The sequence below is a fragment of the Staurois parvus genome, unplaced genomic scaffold (assembly GCF_062004578.1).
Source record: "Staurois parvus isolate SC_StPar_1 unplaced genomic scaffold, SC_StPar_1.0 ptg000931l, whole genome shotgun sequence".
In the NCBI taxonomy this organism is placed as follows: domain Eukaryota; kingdom Metazoa; phylum Chordata; class Amphibia; order Anura; family Ranidae; genus Staurois; species Staurois parvus.
Window position 1 is genome coordinate 1,445,060 of NW_028318727.1, and position 21,055 is coordinate 1,466,114.

The 21,055-nt window shown below is 45.6% G+C and overlaps 1 protein-coding gene and 1 pseudogene across 2 annotated transcripts in view; both read left to right on the forward strand.

Annotated features, from left to right (window-relative positions):
* Positions 1 to 21,055, forward strand: part of RAI1 (retinoic acid induced 1) — a 291,210-nt gene that overhangs the window by 190,893 nt on the left and 79,262 nt on the right. The gene's annotated exons all lie outside the window — the stretch shown is intronic.
* LOC149441951 (5S ribosomal RNA) lies at positions 4,889 to 5,007 on the forward strand (annotated as a pseudogene).

Sequence of the window (21,055 nt, forward strand, 5' to 3'; positions counted from 1 at the left end):
TTACCGTGGTCCCCTTGTGTATAGGTAGCTTACCGTGGTCCCCTTGTGTATAGGTAGCTTACCGTGGTCTCCTTGTGTATAGGTAGCTTACCGTGGCCCCCTTGTGTATAGGTAGCTTACCGTGGTCCCCTTGTGTATAGGTAGCTTACCGTGGCCCCCTTGTGTATAGGTAGCTTACCGTGGACCCCTTGTGTATAGGTAGCTTACCGTGGCCCCCTTGTGTATAGGTAGCTTACCGTGGACCCCTTGTGTATAGGTAGCTTACCGTGGACCCCTTGTGTGTAGGTAGTTTACCGTGGACCCCTTGTGTTTAGGTAGCTTACCGTGGTCCCCTTGTGTATAGGTAGCTTACCGTGGACATAGCATCAGATGCCCCTGGTACCTTTTTCATAGGCTTTTTTGAGTTTGGGCAAGGGCACAGGGGCCCCATGATCCCCTATTGCCTGGGGGCCCCATGAGTTGTCAGTCCGCCCCTGCATGGGACATTTTTACAGCGACTGTTTTTTGGCTTTTGACGGTTTTTTTCTACAGCCAGTAAACCCCCCATCATGTTATCCTGTGTGTCCATGCACACAGAAACTGGAATCAATGTTTTTTGGCTTTTGACGTTTTTTTTCTACAGCCAGTAACCCCCCCTCCAGCATGTTATCCTATGTGTCCATGCACACACAGACTGTAATCAATGTTTTTTGGCAGGGACGTTTTTTGGCTGGAAAAAAAACCCAGGACTAGTGGGTTTCTAGAGGAGTTTTTTTAGCTGTAAAAACGCTCTAACGCTGCAAACCGGCGTTTTTGGACATTTTTTTGACCCATAAAATGCAAAAAACCACAAACGCGGGAAAACGCGGCTAAACGCTAATGCAAAACCGCTTAAAAAAAAAACTGAAGAACTCAAGTTTTTTATTTACCATTATATCTTTTATTAAATTTTATTTTAAGAAAAAAATACCTTCCAAAACCATCATAAATCTTTTTACATCCTACATATAAACTGTATCCCCGTACCCACCCAACACACCCCTGTCCAGTCTCATCTTATCCTCTCTTTCCCCTCCTATTAATCTAGTCATATATATAGATCTTTTTAACCATTTAAATTCTCTGGTTCTACTATCGGGGGACCTTTAATTTTTAAGTATTTTTCTGAAGTTCTAAACTCATAGCATTTACCCCAAATCTTTCTAAACTTTTCCATTTCATCTTTCTCCATGTAACAAAGTTCCTCCATCCTACTAACATATTATACTTTGTCTATCCAATCCCTCATCGTTGGTGGATCTTGGGCCTTCCAAAACCTAGGAATTAAACCCTTTGCCGCACCAATCAGATGATATAATAAACTGTTTATATTGTTTTACCGACAACCCTGTTCTGTAGAAAAGACATCCCCATGGATCCTTCTGGATAGATGTCCCCCATATCTCCTGTATATGATAAATTATCTCCTGCCAATATAACTGAATATTTGGGCATTCCCACCATATATGAGCCATTGTCCCTATTGCCCCACATCCTTCAACATAAAGGTGATACTTCTTCTCTCTGTTTATGTGCCACACTCGGTGTACAATACCATCTAGACCAGGGGTGGGCAAACTTTTTGACTTGAGGGCCGCAATGGGTTCATATATTGGACCCGGGGGCCGGACCAAGAGTAGATGAATGATGTGTATGTGTCATCCATAGTAAGTATAGTAATATTCCCCCATAGTAAGCATAGTAATTAATCCCCCATATAGTAATTCATCCCCCATAGTAATTAATCCCCCATATAGTAATTCATCCCCCATATAGTAATTCATCCCCCATAGTAATTCATCTCCCATAGTAATTCATCCCCCATATAGTAATTCATCCCCCATAGTAATTCATCCCCCATAGTAATTCATCCCCCATATAGTAATTCATTCCCCATAGTAATTCATCCCCCATATAGTAATTCATCCCCCATATAGTAATTCATCCCCCATAGTAATTCATCCCCCATATAGTAATTCATCCCCCATATAGTAATTCATCCCCCATATAGTAATTCATCCCCCATAGTAATTCATCCCCCCTATAGTAATTCATCCCCCCTATAGTAATTCATCCCCCATAGTAATTCATCCCCCATATAGTAATTCATCCCCCATAGTAATTCATCCCCCATAGTAATTCATCCCCCATATAGTAATTCATTCCCCATAGTAATTCATCCCCCATATAGTAATTCATCCCCCATAGTAATTCATCCCCCATATAGTAATTCATCCCCCATATAGTAATTCATCCCCCATATAGTAATTCATCCCCCCTATAGTAATTCATCCCCCATATAGTAATTCATCCCCCATAGTAATTCATCCCCCATATAGTAATTCATCCCCCATATAGTAATTCATTCCCCATAGTAATTCATCCCCCATATAGTAATTCATCCCCCATAGTAATTCATCCCCCATATTGTAAATCATCCCCCATAGTAATTCATCCCCCATATAGTAATTCATCCCCCATATAGTAATTCATCCCCCATAGTAATTCATCCCCCCTATAGTAATTCATCCCCCATATAGTAATTCATCCCCCATAGTAATTCATCCCCCATAGTAATTCATCCCCCATATAGTAATTCATCCCCCATATAGTAATTCATCCCCCATATAGTAATTCATCCCCTCTATAGTAATTCATTCCCCATATTAATTCATCCCCCATATTAATTCATCCCTCATATAGTATTTCATCCCCCACAGTACTATTCCCCCCCAAGTAGTAAGCCAAGTCCCCCCTGTGTCAATTCACTTACGTTTGCTCCGCGCGTTCCTCTCGCCGTGTTCCCGCGCCGTTCCGGTCTTCAGGGCGGACTGTGAGAGGAGCCTAGCTCCCCTCACGTTCGTCACGCTGCCCCGCCTACACACATCCTGACAGCCACATCCGCGGGCCAGATTAAAAGGTCGTAGTTTGCCCATTGCTGATCTAGACAAACATTTATAATTCATCTCAACTATAAACTCAAGTTTTTAATGTGACTTTACACAGCCAAGGTTGCCAGCGTTATCAAAACACCCCGTGTGGATGGAGACGAAAGCTACAACTCAAGATACAATACAAGTTACAGATTCAGGTTCTCTGAAAGCGCAACGCCAGGGGCGGACTGACCATTTGGAAACTTGGGCACTGCCCCAGGGCCCGGGGTCAGTAGGGGGCCCCATGAGATGCCCCTGGTACCTTTTTCATAGGCTTGAGTTTGGGCAAGGACACAGGGGCCCCATGATCCCCTATTGCCCGGGGGCCCCATGAGTTGCCAGTCCGCCCCTGCTCAACGCGTCAAAAAATTGTTTCATTGTGTATGTACAAATAAAATGTATATTTTAAGAGAATGGTTGTACTGTGCCTTGCAAATCCCACCGTGTCAAATGTTTCTTTAAATTCTAATAATTGGGATGCGGCACCCTTTAGGCTAAGAAATTTTGAGTTGACCAACTTCCTGGAGACTTCGGCTCAGAGATGACCCAGTCATGTAAATCCTGGTGCCTGTGAAGTTTTGGGATGTGTTAACCACATGCCCTCCTGAGGATTTACCTCCTCCCCCACCCCACTCCACCCCACCCCACCCCACCCCACCCCTCTTCCTGACCAGGCCATTTTTTGCGATACGGTGCTTAAACTGACAATTGTGCGGTCATGCAACGTTGCACCCAAATTAAATTTACGTCCTTTTTTTTTCCTCCCACGAATTGAGCTTTCTTTCGGTGGTATTTGATCGCCTCCTGCATTGTTGTTGGGTTTTTTTTTTTCACTCAAAACAATTTTGAGACAAAAACTATACTTTTTGCTATTTATTTCAGGTACTTATATAGCGCCGTCAATTTTTGCGCAGCACTTTTACATATCTATTGTACATTCACATCAGTCCCTAACCCTCAAGGGGTGTACAATCTAAGGTCCCTAACTCACATTCATACATACACATACTAGGGACAATTTAGACAGGAGCCAATTCACCTTCCAGTCTTTGGAGTGTGGGAGGAAACTGGAGCACCCGGAGGAAATCCACGCAGGCACAAGGAGAACATGCAAACTCCAGGCAGGTGGTGCCGTGGCTGGGATTCGAACAAACAACCCGAGTACTGCCAGGCGGAAGTGCTAACCATTTAGTCACTGTGCTGCCCCATTCTATTAAACATATCCAGTAAAAAAAATGTAAAAAATCTAATTTCGTCATAAATTTAGGCCAAAATGTATTCTGCGACGTCTTTGCTAAAAAAAAAAATCCCAATACGTGTAAATTAATTGGTTTGTGTGAAAGTTATAGCGTTTACAAATGGCAGTATATATACTGGAATTTTTTGGGGTTTGTTTTACTAGCAATGGCGGCAATCAGCGACTTATAGCGGGACTGACACTGGGGGGAACTGACTTGGTGTCACTGACCTCTCCAGTGACACCAACACAGTGATCAGTGCTAATAAAAAGCACTGACACTGTACTAATGGCACTGGGAAGGAAGGGATCGACATCTGGGGCGATCAAAGGGTTAACTGTGTGCTGTGTGTTTCACTGTAAGCACACTGCTTTGGATGGCTCTGCTGACGGGAAAGAGCTGTGATTGACAGCCAAGGCCACAAATGGTGGCATCGGTAGGGATCGCGCACGGTCCTTGTGCACCTTCTACCCAGAACTGCAAATTCACATGTATATATAAGTGATTTTGCACACGCCTTCTGCCCTGTAGCAGTATTTCTGCTATAGGGTGGAGGGGAAGCAGTTAACTAATTTGTGACACAGAGCAGCACCTGCTGCAGCCTCTCGCCTTATGATTTGCTGCAAAGTTACAGACCGAAGACATTATCTCTGCTTAGGCAGAGGCGGTGGACAGGCGATGTCAGGAATTTATTAATGCTCCTATGGCCACATCACCCTGAATGTGCCTGATCTCCTCTGATCTTGGAGGCTAAGCAGGGTCGGGCCTGGTTAGTAGTTGGATGGGAGACCCCCTGGGAATACCAGGTGCTGTAGGCTACTGTCAGAACGGTAAGGATGTGGAACTTAACGGCAGCCCTGAGGAAGTCACATGATATTGTGATGCAACACGTCGGCCTGACGTGGTGACGCACTTCCGGCGTGGTGGCCATCTTGGTGCACCTTTTTTGATTCCTGTACACCCATGCAGATTACACCCAAAAGCATAGGGTTGTAAAGCTGTCATCTTTGAGGACTGATGTGAGTTGTCTTCATATGTTTATGGTTTGATCTTCATTAAATTTACCTGCTACATTATGGGAGATTGTGTTTATTTTTTTGGCACATACCCATACCCCATAAGAGGAGCCACTGCTTGATTATCGACCCCTAGAGAAGGATATCTATGGATGGGGAAAGTGGATCAGTGGATATCAGTAGATGCTGAGAGGATCTGAGGGTTTGATCCCACTATACGCTTTGACCTTCACTGGTCGAAGCCTGGAGGTGAGAGGCTAATCTAGCCGTGTGTTGGAGTTTCTGCACCTGGAGTCACTTTATGATCACGTGTGCTTGCAATTGCAGTAGTGGTGTCACCCACCCATTGGACATTTTTCTACACATTTTTTATTTTTGTTTGCGTTTTAGTGTGACATTTTTTGCACTATATTTGCATGATTGATCACAGTTTTATTATTACAATCATTTATTGTTTTTCATGTGTAAGAATTTTTCACAAGTGCTAATACACAGTATTTATATACTATGTTTTTTATGATATTAGCTTTAATATATATTTTTTGATCACTATGACCACTTGATTATTATATTTATATTCATCTCACGGGGTGTATTATATGTGTTATATATATTTAGAAGTTTTTTTGATTAGTAGTTTTATTTTTTATTTTAAGTTTTATGAGTAGCGCCACATTTTTTGACTTTTTAAGAATGTGGAACTTGCTTACACAATCAGTGGTGTCAGCGGGAAGTACTGAAGGTTCAAAAAAAAAAAACTTAGATGGGCATCTTAGAGAACACAATATACAGGGATATGGGATATGATTTTTGACATGAGCACACACAGACCCTCATAGGTTGAACTGGATGGACTGGTGTCTTTATTCAACCCTACCAACTATGTAATGCAGACCTGTAAATTAATGGAAAGGTCCACTTTAAATATCAGTAGTTCGAGGCTTGACAAATTTGCTTTGAATCTAGGAGCCAGCTAAAAAAGTTAGGAGCCAGTTTTTTTTTAGCGTGGGTTGTCAGCGCTTGGGGCAATTCAATGTCTGGGTAACACGCTTCACGTGATGTAGTTTGCCACTCAAGAATCAAAACAAAACCGCACCAAGTTTTAGGTGCCATTGGAAATAATGGCACCTGAACCTGCATGTTACAATCACAGCGATTCTGCTGCGATCACAAAATGCCCATGTGTGAATGGAGCCGCCCTGGTTCACACATTTGCTATTTAGGATGCATTTTTGAAACTCACAGATTCGCATGAAAGTCTAGATAGTTTGAGTGCTATTACAAGAAGGGTACTGTGCGAGTTTTTAGCGGTGCGTTCCAGATTCAAGTGATATAGTAGAGTGGCATGCGGAGGTAAGTGTTCACATAGGGTTGCTATTGACAGGAGTTTTTGCATTGAAGTCAATAGGGGACGTTTTTGCATTGAAGTCCAGGGGACACGATTTTGTATTGAAGTTAATTGGATGTGATTTGGCATTGAAGTCAATAGGGGCATTTTTGCATTCAATTCAATGGGTCATGATTTTACATTGAAGTCAGGAGGGGGTGTTTTTGCATTGAAGTCAGGACGGGGTGTTTTTGCATTGAAGTCAGGAGGGGGTGTTTTTGCATTGAAGTCAGGACGGGGTGTTTTTGCATTGAAGTCAGGACGGGGTGTTTTTGCATTGAAGTCAGGAGGGGGTGTTTTTGCATTGAAGTCAGGAGGGGATGTTTTTGCATTGAAGTCAGGACGGGGTGTTTTTGCATTGAGGTCAGGAGGGGGTGTTTTCGCATTGAAGTCAGGAGGGGGTGTTTTCACATTGAAGTCAATGGAACGCGATTCTGTAGTGAAGTCAATGGGACACGATTTTACATTGAAGTCTGGAGGGGGTGTTTTTGTATTGAAGTCAATAGGACGTGATTTCTCATTGAAGTCAATGGAATGCAATTTTGCATTGAAGTCAATGGGAGGAAGTGTGAACACTAGGACACAATTTCTAGTTGCCATGGTGACCTGGTGCCTGGGATTTGTCAATCCATGCAGGAGTTGGTCCTTGACATCACTTGCAGTAAAACCTAAAGTGGTTCTAAAGACAGAAGGTTTTTTGCATGCAGATCCCCCCCTTAAGTTTTCCAGAGCTCGGTCTCAATCCAGCGATGTGCACAAGAGCAGCGAATCTCTCTGCTCTCTCTCTCTCTCTCCTTATAGGCTCAGAGACAGCAGCAGGAGCCATTGGCTCCTGCTGGTGTCAATCACAAGCAGAAAGGAGGAAGCCTTGGCGGGGGCCAACCCACGCTTTCTGTGCCAATAGACACACACAGTTGGTTTGGGAGCAAGCACACGCTAGTGCCCCGATAGCAAGCAGCTTGCTATGGGGGCAGTCGGTAAGGGAGAGGAGCAGGAGACATGAGAAAAGGAGGATTGGGGCTGCTCTGTGCAAAACCACTGCACAGAGAAGTGTTTTTTTTTTATCGATCCTTTCCAATCACTTTAAGCCAGCCATACACCATTAAAATTTTGCTTAATGACTTTATGGCAACCGAACACACATGTGCAGTGGTGAATGAGTGGGCTTTAACACCCACATTCCGCATATATGCGCCGCTGGGCGGCCAATGTGTATGTGCCGAGAGAGCGCTCACTGTGCGCTCCCTGAACAAAGACAGCTCTCGGTCCAGAGTAAAGATTTTTAGCCGGCAGGACCGGATTCTGATCATGTGACCACTGTGACAGGGATCACATGATTACTGGTCCCCCCCCCCCCCCCCCCAGGAGTTCAGGAATGTTTGAAGGGATGCCAGGACAGGCAGGAAGGGGTTGATCTTACTTTCGAAATTCTGAAAAATCATTCCTCATTCCTCTTGCCATCATTGAGTCAAATGTTTTGACAGCCATACTGCCTAATGGAATCCTAGACACATAAATAGGTTTCTCTCGTGCCTAGCACATCCCAATACTTTGGGGTGGATTTACTAAAGGCAAATAAACCATGCACTCTGCAAGGGCATTTGCTCCAGAGCTTAATAAATGAGGGGAAGCTCCGATGACTTTCATCATCCAATCACGTGGAAGCAAAAATGCTGTTTGCATGTAATTGGGTATTCTTTGAAAAGTGAATCTTCCCCTCATTTACTAAGCTTTAGAACAAATACCCTTGCAGGGTGCAATTACATTTCGCAAAGTGCACAGTCTATTTGCCTTTAGTGAATCAACCCCAATATGTACAATTTTTCCCAAACCAAAATCATATTCACTGTTGGACTTTTGTTCATTCAGATCAGAATTCAAATTTTCTCGTCACTACGGTTGAAAACAATCGCCCCCTTGACCTCACTAACCATTTGAAATTTTTTGTTTTTGGGAATGTTTGCACCATTTTCTAAGGAAATTCTACTAGTGTATGGCCAGCTTTGGTAGGATTAGCTGTCTTGCCCCAGAATAAATAATACCCATTTTTCTGCTCATCAATTCACTGAAAATGTTGAATACAGGGGAAAACCATAACTCAATGACATTTAGGGGTCTATTTATCCATGTTTTCATCCAAGAGTCACTCAGCCTTCACCCAAGAGTCATTCAACGTTCATCCAAGAGTCATTCAACGTTCACCCAAGAGTCATTCAACGTTCACCCAAGAATCACTCAACGTTCGCCCAAGAGTCCCTCAACGTTCTCCCAAGAGTCCCTCAACGTTCTCCCGAGAGTCCCTCAACATTCGCCCGAGAGTCCCTGAACATTCGCCCGAGAGTCCCTCAACGTTCGCCCGAGAGTCCCTCAACATTCGCCCGAGAGTCACTACGGTTGAAAACAATCGTCCCCTTGACCCCACTAACCATTTGAAATTTTTTGTTTTGGGAATGTTTGCTCCATTTTCTAAGGAAGTTCTACTAGTGTATGGCCAGCTTTGGTAGGATTAGCTGTCCTGCCCCAGAATAAATATACAACGTGTGAGTTAGACAAAGGCAGCTTCAATCAGATGCTTCTGGAGTGGGTGTTCTCTCTAAATGAATCTCCTTCTTTTTCAGTACAGTCTATACAGGTCATTTCTTGGTATTGGTGGACGTTTTTTGTGCCATTTCTTCCATAGGTCTCTGCCTCAGACTAGCGCAGAACCACGAAATATACGGTTCGTTAGTAAATCACTGGCTTATCCTCTAGTTCCAAAGTCACGAATCGCAGTTTTTCCGCTTTAATGTTTGATCTGTTTTCCAAATTTTTGCCAAGGCCATAAATGAGGTCCCTGACGCGTCTACCGCGAGGGTTAAACGGCACAGAAATTAAAAAGCCCCCTTCGGCTGCTCAGAGCTCCCCTCCGCAAGAGCACAGCGGCGGATAATGTCACGGCGGCGCGTGCGACCGCGATGAAGGATGGAAACTGATAAATAAATAAATCACGCGGCAGCATTAGCCGAAGCAGCGGCTCTAATTGCTTCTGTGTTTGGACGCGGCGGCTGCTGACATCTCATCTACTGATGTCTTCAATGAGGTAATCACCGCCTGTCAATCTCGGGCGCGCTTCTGCCCCCGCCGACAAAAGCAACCCCCCGCTCCCCCCTGCTGCTTAATCCAGATGTTCTGTGTGTCGCCCTGGCAGGGATCTGGTAATGGGGGCTACTAGATATGCAGATCTGGGATAATAAGGGACCGCGGAACAGGAGTCATTAAACCTGAACTTCAGACAAAGAAAAAATATAATACCCATTATTCTGCTCATCAATTCACTGAAAATGCTGAATGCAGGGGAAAACCATAACTAAATGACATTTAGGGGTCTATTTATCCATGTTTTCATCCAAGAGTCACTCAGCGTTCGCCCGAGAGTCACTCAACAGTCTCCCGAGAATCACTCAACGTTTGTCCAAGAGTCCCTCAACGTTTGCCCCCTCAACGTTTGCCCGAGATTCCCTCAACGTTTGCCTGAGAGTCCCTCAACGTTTGTCTGAGAGTCCCTCAACGTTTGCCCGACAGCTCCCCAACGTTCACCCGAGAGCCCCTCAACGTTTGCCCGAGAGCTTCTCAACGTTTACCCGAGAGCCCCTTAACATTTGCCTGAGAGCCCCTCAACGTTTGCCCGAGACTCCCTCAACATTTGTCTGAGAGTCCCTCAACGTTTGTCCGAGAGTCCCTCAACGTTTGTCCAAGAGCTTCTCAACGTTTAACCGAGAGCCCCTCAACGTTTGCCCGAGAGCCCCTCAACGTTTTCCCGAGAGCCCCTCAACATTTGCCCGACAGCCTTTCAACGTTTGCCCGAAAGCCCCTCAACATTTGCCCGAAAGCCCCTCAACGTTTGTCCGGGAGCCCCTCAATGTGTGCCCGGGAGCCCCTCAACGTTTGCCCGGGAGACCTTCAACGTTTGCCCGGGAGCCCCTCAACGTTTGCCCGGGAGCCCCTCAACATTTGCCCGAAAGTCCCTCAACGTTTGCCCGGGAGCCCTTCAACGTTTGCCCGGGAGCCCTTCAACGCTTGCCCGGGAGCCCCTCAACGTTTGCCCAGGAGCCCCTCAACGTTTGCCCGGGAGCCCCTCAACGTTTGCCCAGGAAGCACTCAGCATTTGCCCAATTTTCACCAATTTTTCACACAAGGCCAAGCAAAAGAAAAACCTCTTTCATCGATGTAGTAGATGTAAACCATAATTGAATGCCTCTTAAGGGTCTATTTATCAGAGTTTTCACCCAGGACTCACGCGAACACAGAATTCACCCCTTTTTGTTTTTTACACAAGATTACATTAGAAAAACGTGTAAATCTTGGGTAAATGCGTGAATCTTTGGTGAAATCATTGATAAATAGAACCCTTAGTTTGCTAAAGCACTGTGTATCATGAGCGGTTTGATATGTGGCCTTTCAGCGGGTGGGCTGTAATGCAGATGGGTCACATATATGCTCCCCCAACATAAACAATGCTGTGCTGAGAGCGAGCCCCACGAGCGCCCCCGGAACAGCTACCGGCAGGTAAAAGAAGGCTCACAGTGTCTGCTTGCCATCAGGTGCTTTCTGATCATGTGACCGCCAATCACGGTGGTTACATGATCAGAAAGTCCACCTCCACCTCCCAGGGTCATGAAACATCTTAAAGGGCTGCAAGGCGACAGCGAGAAGGGGTTAAATAAAACACTTGTTTTCACTTTTTTTTAATCCTTTGTTGCATTTCAGATCTCCCAATCCACTGCAACCTCTTTACATCCACTTCAGGCACTTTCAGACAGCCAATAATGCTTACCGCCCAGGGGCGGACTGACAACTCATGGGGCCCCCGGGCAATAGGGGATCATGGGGCCCCTGTGTCCTTGCCTGAACTCAAAAAAGCCTATGAAAAAGGTACCAGGGGCATCTCATGGGGCCCCCTACTGACCCCGGGCCCTCGGGCAGTGCCAAATGGTCAGTGGAGTTTCCAAATGGTCAAATGGTTTTTGTTTGTTTTTGTTTACTTTTTGAAATTGTTGAATGGCAGTTTTACACTGCAGGACCGAACCACAACTGTGAGCCAAGCGCTTGGCTCCTGGTTTGCGGTGCGGCCCAATTGATCTCAATGGGTGAGTTTGACAGGTGGTGCCGCCTGTTAGACTCTGCAGCCACAGCATGTGTACAGACCTGTTAGGCTGTAATGTTAGAATTCTGGCGGGCAGCCAGGGGACAGTTGATGTTGCAAAACGCTGCAATTGTGCGTTGAGGAGAACATTCTTTATGACCTTCCCAATTTTTTTTGGGGGGGAGGGGGATTTTTTTTAAAAGCCCACTGATTTCAATGGGCTGTGTAACGGAACCGACCCCAGACTGCGCTTATGTACTTCCATACAAGACTGGACAACACCAGTCTTGAAGTAAACCAGGAGGTAGACTAATTTATTTGAACACAGATACAAGATATATACACTCAGGAGACAATCCCCCCTCCCTGCATAATGACACAGGGTGGGGCAATCTACATTTAGTAACAAGAGACACACAGTTATTCCAACTTCACACCAGCAGACAGTCCCATCAGGAGGGAGGGCTGCTGGAGACACCCCCCACCAAGCCAATACACATAAACACATACAACCCATAATAGCTTGCTCCCCAGCAAGACACACAATAGAACAATGGGATGCAACCACATAACACCAAACAATCAACAACCCCCACCCCAATATCAGGACAGCTCACCCTGTGCCTGTTACACATAAGAGAGATATGGGGAGCTGAGACGGGTCTCCCCACCTCTCCAAAGTGAGCTGGGTTCCATGGACCCCCCACCCAAAGTGACTCCCCTCACAGGCTGCCTTAAGGCAACGCATGGTACATACCGCGAAATAAAGCACCGCACAACTGTAAATGCGCCTTAATAGATCTTCAGGCACTGGGATCTGGGGCTGATCACCCCACCATAGAGGACACACCAAAGTGAAGAATCAGTAAATTGTGCGGAAGTATATTAGAACAGAAAACAAACATTTTTATAGGTCGAGAAAGAAAAAAAGTGAACCTGGGCTTTAATGGTTAGCACTGTTGACCTTGCAGTTGGAAGGACTTGACCTCTAGACGATTTTCCAATCCATGTCACGCTTGCTGGAGATGTTGCAGGGATGTGCTGGCCGGCGGCCAAGTAGAAGCAGACCCTGTCACCTCGGAACAATGGGACAGCTGGGGACCCCTCCCCACCACCACCACCAAGTCGGCATGTCATTCCGCACACCGAATAGGTGGCTGCGACCCAAGCTGTGGCCGGAATTTTAATTCAGATTTCCCCCTGCACCGTTTAACCTCTGACCTCAGAGAGCAGCGCCACCTCGCTGGCAGTCGCGTGTTATTTAAATGGCGTTCGTGGTGCTTGCGTCCGGGTTTACCATTAAACGAATAGCCTACAGTGGAAAGCGCAGATATTTTCTGAACGATAAACTGAGGATGTGAGACTAGGGAAGATATTTTAGAATGTTCGATCAGTGTAAAATAGGGCGATGCGCAATGGGAGGGGCAAATCATTAATCAGAACTAACCCTGGGTTCACGCATATGCGTTTTACGCAGCGTTTTGCAGAAACACAGTACAGTCCATTTAACATGATTTCCTATGTGACACGTTCACATCTCCGCGTTTTCACCCGGTGCATTTTTTAGAAAGGGTCAGGGACTCTTTTGAACGCAAAAAGTTGCGTTTTTTTGTTCTATAGACTTCGATGGAAATGCATGTAGTGCGTTTTTGATGCGTTTTTGCCACTTTTTTTAATGCGTTTTGCATTTTAAATCTGCCTAGCAACAAGAAAAAGAAAACCGCAAAACACAGCAAAATCACAGGTGCAAAACGCAACGCAAAATGCAATGCAGAAATTGGTCAAACGCAAACTGCATAGGTGTGAACCTAGCCTAACCCTCGGTTCAAACCTAAGCGTTTAAGCAGCATTTTGTGTTTTGAATAAACGCACTACAGTCCATTTAACATGATTTCCTATGGGACATGTTCACATCTCCGTGTTTTCACCCAGTGCGTTTTTTTGGAAAGGGTCAGGGACTTTTTTGAACGCAAAACGTTGCATTTTTGGTTCAATAGACTACAATGGAAACGCTGCAAAAATGCATGTAGTGCGTTTTTGATGCATTTTTTTATGCGTTTTGCATTTTAAATCTGCCTAGCAACAAGAAAAAAAACGCATCTAAAATGCAATGCAGAAACGGGTCAAACGCAAACTGCATAGGTGTGAACCTAGCCTTAGAGAGATTGCTGGAGCAGTTTTTTTTATTATTCCTGCCAATAAACATACTTTTTTTCTTATTATTCCTACCAATAAAGACATTTCTTTGCAGAGGTTAAACCTGGGGTTCTGGGCTGATCTATCTTATTGATTCATGAAAAATTTTAATTTTGATAATCCATGAAAAAAAAAACTGATACATGGTGCTATCATGTATCGCCATTCAGCAAGCTGAATGGCTGCCCCTATTCTGTGGGGCTGTCTAACAATAGACAGCGAAGCCGAGGTACAGCATCACATGTGGGCATTACCTGGGGCTGTCTGCTGTTTTCCGTAAGCTATGTACAGCCCCTAACACCAGCCATCATCTGCCTGCATTGCATAGAGAAGCAAAGAGACCTAGTGAAGGCATCTCTGGGTCCAAAATAAGGTTTGCAATGAAATTGTTATTATTTAATTTTTATTTTCGAGAGAGGCATTACCTGGGGCTGTCTGCTATTTTCCATAAGCTATGTACAGCCCCTAACACCAGCCATCATCTGCCTGCACTGCATAGAGAAGCAAAGCAAGAGAGAGAGAGAGATGGCTGTGATTATAAAGGATCATTTTATATTTTTAAAAATAAGAAACATGTCATACTTACCTGCTCTATGCAATGGTTTTGCACAGAGCAGCCCCGGTCCTCTTTTTCTTGGGTTCATGGCCGATCGCTATGGGGGCATTCATGTGGGCTCACTCCTGAGCCGCACTCTGTGTGTCCATTGACACACAGAACATGGACCCCCCGCTCCCTCTTCACTGGATGTGATTGACAGTAGCAGGAGATGGACTTGAGTATTCTACTCCAAAATTATATAAGAGTTAGGAAGTAAGGGCCTTTATCAACAGGAGAACAAATGGAGTGTCATACACTTTTAATTCTGCTTAGCTACATGCTATACATCAGCTGCGGACTGACAACTCATGGGGCCCCTGAGCAATAGGGGATCATGGGACCCCTGTGTCCTCGCCCAAACTCAAAAAAAGATATGAAAAAGGTACCAGGGGCATCTCATGGGGCCCCCTACTGACCCCGGGCCCTTGGGCAGTGCCCGAGTTTCCAAATGGTCAGTCCGCCCCTGCTATACATACACTGTGTCAAGGAATGTTTGTGGAAAACCTGACCATCATACCTACTGATAAAGCCAAAAGTATGTGGCCCCCCTTTCAAATCAAATTGAGTTCAGTTGTTTACATGCAAAGACATTTCAGAAAATGGTGCCCTTTCAACCTTGTAGTAACAGTTTGGAGAAGGCCTTTTCTGTCCGAGCATGACTGTTCCCCTGTGTACAATGCCAGCTCCATAAAGACATGGTTTGATGAGGGTGGGTGGTGGAACCCTACTTGAACCCTATTTGAACACCTTTGGGATGAATTGGAGCTCCAGTTGCAAGCCAGGTCTTCTCATCAAACATCAGTACCTGACCTCACAAATATTCTTTTAGCTGAATAGGCACAATGTACTACAGCCATGCCCCAAAATCTTGTGGAAAGCCTTCCCAAAAAAAGTGGAGTGGTGGAGCAGCAAAGAGTACCATAGGACAATACCCATGATTTCGGAATAAGATGTCCACCAATCCCTATAGGTGTGATGGTCAGGTGTCCACTTTTTTTTGCAATATACTGAAAACCTTTGGGATGAACTGGAACGCTGATGGTGCTCCAGGTCTTCTCAGCCAACATCACTGCCAGTCTTCACAAATGTTCTTTCTGGCTAATGGCCACAGACTCACTCCAAAATCTTGTGGACAGCCAGAACACTCACAGCAAGGCACATTTTCTTCCGCTGGCTCAAGGGAACAGTCCAGGGGTGTCTTTTCTAGTTTTATTGGAGCATAGAACTCAAATGAGGATGAGGGGAGCATGGGATACCCCAGAAAACTGAAGAACTGGACAGCTTGAGGACCTCTTAACTATCTTGTTGACTGCACCAAAAAGAATGTCCCACAGAATCTATGCTGATTGGTGATTCCTCCCAGGGACCAAAATCTACACACAGTTACTGACTTTCCAGCACTGGGATCAGTTACTCACACAACCCCAGAATCATTGGTTGCCTCATTTGGACATCCACCAGGCTCTTTACAGTCAGGGAGATGCATGCACACACCACCATAGGACAGCTGGACACATTCCCCACCAACGTCCTCCTGGCTCTGTCCAATGAGCTTCTCCAGACCCAAATTGGTTCTAGGCCTTAAACTTGCATATAGGCCCCCCCAGCTAAAGCCTTAGCTGGGACCTCAGAGTCTTTCTAATGATTCCTTCTAGTATTCCTGCCCCAGGGGCCTCCTCCAGCTGGGCTGCCCCCAGGAACTGTGCACTACTGCCTTAGGTTATTTATAGGCTCTCCAACCACCTACTGTGCACACCTCCCCAGGGATTGGCTGGAGTTCCATATATATATATATATATTTAGGCTGCCTTCTCTGGTCTTCCTCCCACTATAATTATAGAATTTTCTAAAATACAGAATTAAGTAATCAGCAGCAGCCTGTTAGACACTAAGCAGCCTTAACCAATCAGCTCTGCTGTAATCAGTGGAGCAGTGGTTAATTAAATCTAGCGTATTTTTCGCCGTATAAGACGCACCTGACCATAAGACGCACCTAGGTTTTAGAGGCAGAAAACAGGACAAAAAAAAAATTCTGAACTAATGGACTGCAGACACAGTACAGGAGATGACCAGAGACTGCGGACACAGTACAGGAGATGACCAGAGACTGCAGACACAGTACAGGAGATGACCATAGACTGCGGACACAGTACAGGAGATGACCAGAGACTGCGGACATAGTACAGGAGATGACCAGAGACTGCGGACATAGTACAGGAGATGACCAGAGACTGCAGACATAGTACAGGAGATGACCATAGACTGCGGACACAGTACAGGGGATGACCAGAGACTGCGGACACAGTACAGGAGATGACCAGAGACTGCGGACATAGTACAGGAGATGACCAGAGAGTGCGGACACAGTACAGGAGATGACCAGAGACTGCGGACACAGTACAGGAGATGACCAGAGACTGCGGACACAGTACAGGAGATGACCAGAGACTGCGGACACAGTACAGGAGATGACCAGAGACTGCGGACATAGTACAGGAGATAACCGGAGACTGCGGACATAGTACAGGAGATGACCAGAGACTGCGGACACAGTACAGGAGATGACCAGAGACTGCAGACACGGTACAGGAGATGACCAGAGACTGCAGACACGGTACAGGAGATGACCACAGACTGCGGACACGGTACAGGAGATGACCACAGACTGCGGACACGGTACAGGAGATGACCACAGACTGCGGACACGGTACAGGAGATGACCACAGACTGTGGACACAGCACAGGGATGACCAGAGACTGCGGACATAGTACAGGAGATGACCAGAGACTGCGGACACAGTACAGGAGATGACCAGAGACTGCGGACACAGTACAGGAGATGACCAGAGACTGCGGACAGCACAGGAGATGACCAGAGACTGCGGACAGCACAGGGATGACCAGAGACTGCGGACAGCACAGGGATGACCAGAGACTGCGGACAGTACAGATGACTGCTGACCTTTGGGGAGGTGGGGAGCGGGTACCTGAATTTGACAGGTACCCGCTCTTCCGCAGAGTTTTTGTTTGATCTTACCTGTTCCTCGATTCAGCCGCGCGCTGTCTTCCCGGCTTCTGTAATGGCGCTCGGCATGACAGCCGGGTGCCCAGTGCGCATGAGCGAGAAGCACTTGCGCTTTGTGATTGATCCGGCGGCTTCTGGGATCTGTCATGTGTCCCAGGTACCGCCTTACCATTCACAAAAAGCACCGCTTCTTGCGCATGCGCACATGACACCCGGCTGTCATGCCCAGTGCCCACACTACAGAAGCCGGGAAGACAGCACGCCGCTGGATAGAGGAACAGGTAAGGTCCCGCTGCAGAGCTGAGCGGCCGGCCCGGTATTCTGACACGGCCGCGCTGGAAATACCGGACCGGCCGCTCCATATTCGCTCCATAAGACGCACTGACAGTTCCCCCCCAGTTTTGGGGAAGAAAAAGTGCGTCTTATACGGCGAAAAATACGGTACCTAGCAGCCTACTCTACACTAGGAGGGTGCTACCATGTTATAGCCGTAAAGGGGGCTCAACTCTATATAAATGGCTATGGTTTTGGAATGGGATATCCAACAAGCTCATATAGGTTTGATGGTCAGTTGTCCACAGACGTTTGGATATAAATGAATGCACATGTGTTAGACCAATATAACACTCTGATGCCATCAAGCTTATGCAGCCCATACATGGAATAAATTCCGAGCGAACTTTCCTTCAAAAATCATAACTAAGAATTTTCTTTTGAATTTCACATCGGCCGATTTTCTTGCGGCTATCGAATTTGAGTGATTGTGCATGTTGGAAAGTAAAAAAAAAACAAAAACAAAGGAACGTCTAATCAAGGATAGGGGAATTGTGTGAGAATTAACCTACCAGCATGTTTTTGGAATGTAGGAGGAAGCCGGAGTTCCCGGAGGAAGCCCGCCCAGGCACAGGGAGGAAATGCAAACTCCAGGCAGGTGGTGCCGTGGCTGGGATTCGAACCAACGACCCTAGTACTGCCAGGTGGAAGTGCTAACCACTTAGCCACTGTGCTGCCCCATTCTATTAAACATGTATAGCCACATGGCAGCTGGCCACCGCCGCATCCTTACCAACCACTGACATCACCCGGACCATTCACTTACATGGCTGGGAATCCCCAGACATCTAAGCAAATGGGTGGGGAAATATCATCGAATAAGAAATGATGTGGCTGTGACGTGGAAAGAAAAGAAGATTCCCAGCCATGAAAATTTTTATTCTGAGGTGACATTGAAGATTTGGTTGGTCGAATTTCAAAATCAATAGTGGCACCATCAGATTACAAAACACACCAAATTTCAGATTTTCTAAAGAAAATTTGTTCAGAATTCGACCCATGTATGGCCTGCATTAGCCCATAGATCTCTTTTAGCCAAAAGCTCAAAGAAAGGTTCTACCAAAAAACATCTTATGCCTTCTTGTGTTTTCAAAAGCAACAAAATATTGTTTCTGTTCAGCTGGTGTTTTTTTATTCCGCATATGCCACAAGACTGAATTCAGGCTCCCACTGGAAATGCCTTTTCAGTAAACCAAAGGGTAGGAGGAGCATTCAGCGGCGAGGAGCTCGGCTTTGTCATCAATAGCGTTGTTATGTTCTCCATCAGGCGGGGCAGTGGTACAAAGTCTGTAGCATTGAATTCTGGAAATCTCCAGTTTTTTGTTCCTTTCCATTAATGGATCACAAGGTCTAACAGGCAAGTCGTCCGCGTTAAGTCATTAAGCTTTGTGCTGCAGCTGAAACATGACAATTCCGACAGTGCATTTATTTGCAAACTAAAACTTCTATTGTAATTGTGAACACTTAATACAAAGTGTTAAGTGCTTTATGTTCCTTTTTTTCTTTGTTTTTGATATAGTACTTTTTTTGTCTTCACTGTCACCGTTTGAATGACAAGGTCCTTTAGTCTACAAGCACAGAGTACTTTGTTCACGCACGCCGCGTTCTTTGCTGCCGTTACAGCTAAATTCCCACCTTTTGAGCACTTTCCTAAAATGAACGCAGGATAAAACTCCCTACTATTGTTAAAAAGCAAATTCAGACGGGTGAATAAAATCCTTTTGTAAGCTGGTAATCTAGGTAAAGAAAAATTCCAGGCATGGTATATTTTAGGGTCCTTTCACACGGGTGGACTGATCTGGTCTGCCTGTCCATTTTTCAGGCAGACCCTACTGGACCACCCATCGTTCTCTATGAGGAGGCGGACGTAAATGGACATGTGTCTGTATACACCTGCCTGCATCCAATCTGATCTGCTAAAAACAGATGGATGGGAATCCATTCCCTATCCATCTAACAGATCAGATCGTATGATGAGTTGGGGAGTTGGGGATATGACACCACTATACTGTGAAAATCATGTAAAGAAAGGCAAGCAGACTAGTCACCAGTATATCTGAGAAGGTTCTCATTTTTCCAGGTCATCCAGATGCAGCCCCTTGCTTGCTTATATCTGGTCCTTGGGGCATTATTTTCCCCGCTGACAGCAACACTAGGGCATGCTGTAGTTCCTGCCACTGACACCAGAAATGGGGAACTATTCTTCCCACTGACACCAATGATGGGACACTGTTCCTCTCATTGATACCAAAGATGTGGCACTATTACTCCAACTGACACCGATGCTGGGGCATTATTCCTTCCACTAATATGAATGATAGGACACTATTCATCCCACTGATACCAATGATGGGGCACTATTCCTCCCACTGACACCAATGATGGGACACTGTTCCTCTCATTGATACCAAAGATGTGGCACTATTACTCCAACTGACATGGAAGCTGGGGCATTATTCCTTCCACTAATATGAATGATAGGACACTATTCCTCCCACTGATACCAATGATGGGGCACTATTCCTCCCACTGACACCAATGATGGGACACTGTTCCTCTCATTGATACCAAAGATGTGGCACTATTACTCCAACTGACATGGAAGCTGGGGCATTATTCCTTCCACTAATATGAATGATAGGACACTATTCCTCCCACTGACACCAATGATGGGACACTGTTCCTCCCACTGACACCAATGATGGGACACTATTCCTCTCATTGATACCAAAGATGTGGCACTATTCCTCCACTGATACCAATGATGGGGCATTATTCCTTCCACTAATATGAATGATAGGACACTATTTCTCTCTCTGACACCAATGATGGGCACTATTACTCCCACTGACACCAATGATGGGACACTATTCCTCTCATTGATACCAAAGATGTGGCACTATTCCTCCACTGATACCAATGATGGGGCATTATTCCTTCCACTAATATGAATGATAGGACACTATTTCTCTCTCTGACACCAATGATGGGCACTATTACTCCCACTGACACCAATGATAGGGCATTGTTTACTCCCTCTAACACCAGGACATTTTCTACATGCACTGTCCACTGCCCGGCCCCCTAAAGTCTGAAGGACAGTAAACTGGCCCTTTGTTTAGACAGTTTGGAGACCCTTGGTATAGCTAATAGTACTGTAATTGGTCACATTCAATTGGACTTGTTCTA